The sequence below is a fragment of the Manis pentadactyla genome, chromosome 9 (assembly GCF_030020395.1).
Source record: "Manis pentadactyla isolate mManPen7 chromosome 9, mManPen7.hap1, whole genome shotgun sequence".
NCBI lineage: Eukaryota > Metazoa > Chordata > Mammalia > Pholidota > Manidae > Manis > Manis pentadactyla.
The window spans coordinates 19,338,060-19,341,229 of NC_080027.1; positions in this window are offsets into that span (position 1 = coordinate 19,338,060).

A 3,170-nucleotide genomic window follows, 5' to 3' on the forward strand; every position below is an offset into this window, starting at 1 on the left:
AAATCACATTCATCCCTCCCCTCCATGCAGTAGAATACAAAAGATAATGAGAAACTATTTGGTAGAAAACACCAGAACATGGATGAAATATGCAAAGATCATTCAGGAGGCCTGCGAGGCTCCTGAGCAGGGAAGGAGGGGCCTGGCACTGAGGCCTGGGAAGGAATGGGCCAACCAGAGCGCTGGCCCTGAGGGGACGTGCAGGTGCTAGAGGGCTTCTGACATTACAGGAGAGACAGATCCCAGGTTAAACACTTTCTTGATATGCTGAGAGCATAAGGACACAAACATACAATCTCAGTGAATTATGGCTTAGAAAAGGTGCCCTGAGAGGAAACATCTCGTGCTTTGGCACACACGCACACAAATGTTCCATCTAAGAACTGGTAACGACCTCCCTGAATTCACGTGGGTTTGGGTTTAAATTTGCATTGCTATATATGTAATTCACAGCAAATTGTGCTGGCTTGTGAATACCTCAGCTACCAGGTAGAAACAAAGTAAAACCCCAAATAGTAACATATCAAATTCCTTCAGATTCCTGCAGGTCAAAGCAGTGAAGCTGAAATATAATCCCAAAAGTGAAAAAAAAAAAACCCAAAACAAAGCCAAAAGTCATCTTGAGCAAAACATCACAGAAACAATACAGAGAAGATTTCAATAGCATAGTGTTTGGGGTATTGGAATCTTCAGGAATATAGAGTACTAGAGTTTTATTTTTTTCCATTTCCATCTTATCACCAGAGATGGAGGGATTACTCTGGTCTTGGGCTGAAACACCCTACAATCTTGATTCTAACCCTTTAGCTCCACCGTTTCCAACATGCATAGCATTGATACATGGCGGCTTTTGAAGAAATGGGATTTGCTTTGTTTTACTTACGCCAGGGTTTCCCTAGATTCTGTTTCTCAGACTTGTGCAGGCTGATCACTCACCAAGATCTCTGTGTGGTTCCTTCTAATTAGGGAGTTTATAGCTGGGGCCTAAGGGATCAACAGCTGCTCCGCTGAGAATCTGAGTTTCTAGGGGTTGAGACAGAATTGGAATAAACAATGTTGCAGTCATTTTCTGTACCTCATTTAAACTTTGTAAAGAGGATAAATTTCATCATGTTACTCTCATTAGGAACTGCATGTCTATGTGTGTTTGTGTGTGTCTGTGTTGCTTTGTTATATAGAAAACCCCCCCTTTAAAAGTTTTTTGTTATGCATCAGGTTGAACAATTTTTAATATACCTAAGAATGTGCATTTATGTCTAGAAAGTTGACTCTGTCACCATAACCACTAAAATACTTGACTATGTGCAGAAGAGAGTTGGGAAGCTAGTCTAAATTTAAGGGCATATGTTCCCAATGTGACAGAGTTACTATTATTTGGATCTCTTTTATATTACAACTGACTATTTGATGAAAAATTTACCCTTGATTCCTTTCTGTCTTGTTTTTTGAAAATGTATACATTTTGAAAATCTGTTCTGGTTAAATATACCTTTTCTCCAGTTCCTCTTATGATATCATTCTATTTCAGGTAACAGTCTTTTGATAAGAGATTTTGAGAAGTATTTGGCTCTAAACTTGCTAGGGTTACACCTTTAAGGTAATCAGTGAAAGGAGAAAGCCAGGTTCTGGGTCTGAAGCTTTTTGATCAACAAGCAAACCTATGAAGGAAAGTTAGTGTTGAAAGTGTGGTGAACTGACATCCAACATTACTTATTGCATGATCAGTGTCTAGGTCAGGATGGGTTCCACTGGCAGTAGAGGAAAAACAAATATACACTGGCTCACAAAAATGGGGTTTTGGATGGAAGAGAAAAAGGTGGTAGAGAAGGAAAATAAGGTGGAAACCTCATCCCAAAAACCTAAAACACAAAAGTATTGCAAATACAATTGAACCTGAAAATGACCTGAAGATTGCAGAAGAGACCACTTACACCTGGAGATAAGAAGCCCTCACTGAAAAGGGTAAAGTGGCAAAGCCGATCATGTGGGACCCAAGCCCTCCACCCACCCTAGCCCACAGAGAGGAGAAAGAGGAACAGATGGGGAGGGGACAGGAGCCCAGGATTGCTGAATCCTGGCCATGGAGATCTTCTCTGGAGCATGAGCCCCCATTACATGGTGTTCCAGTGATTAGCAGGGCTGGGCAGCAAAGACAGACAGAACACATGGGGAGGCTGAGATCTATGCTGCTGGTGGAGCACTCCACCAGTGCCTCCCCCCGCCCACCCCATACAAAAGTCAAACGGGCAGTTTGAAAGTCTTCCCAGCAGTGGGAGGGGCCAGTGTTGGACAGATCTTTTTTCTCAGGAGAAATGGCAGGTGGACAATCCCTCCCCACCATGCCCTCAGCCAAACAGGTTGGGAATTCTTGGAAGTCCCAGACACTCCAACCCCCTCACTGGCAACGCAGCCCCAAGGCTCCTCCCTGCAGGCAGAGCCAGCAGACAACCCACTTGGCCCAGCAGTATTGTCAGATTTTGATGCTGAGTAGGCAGAGAGAGACCTTCCCAGATTTCTCAGCTTTGTTTCAGCCTAAATGGGGAAGTGCCTGCAGGGGCTCCTTCCTCCCCCTGGGTGCCAGGTCCTTTGTGACAGGCCTGGGCAGAGCCACACAACAGGCCACTCATCCCATAAGGCTGCAGCCCTTGCTATTGCTCCAGGCCAGGCACAGGGCTGCCCGGCGGCCCACAGCAACTCCAGCAGAGACTTCTGCAGTGATCGCAAATGTGCATCCAAAGCAAACTGCCTGCCTAGAATCAGACCAGTACAAGCCAGAAAGAAAGGTGGCCCTGCCCACCGCACACTACCAGCTGGGGCTCCCTCATTGGAAAGTAACGAGTTTTGAGCTACTGGGCACTAGCGTTCATCTCCTTCATAAAGCTACTACTCCACAGGAAGAAAATTAGAAACACTGACAATATGAGGAGACAGAGGAATATGTTCCAAACAAAACTACAAGACAAAACACCAGAAAGAGGGCTGAATGAAACAGAAATCACCAATCTTGATAAAAATTTCCACATAAAAGTCATAACCATCCTCATGGATCTATAGAAAAATATTCAAGGTCTCAGGGAGGACTTCAGCAAAAAGGTAAAAGATCTGCAAAAGAATCACTCAGAGTTAAAGAATACAGTATCTGAAATGAAACATACAATGGAGGGATTCAA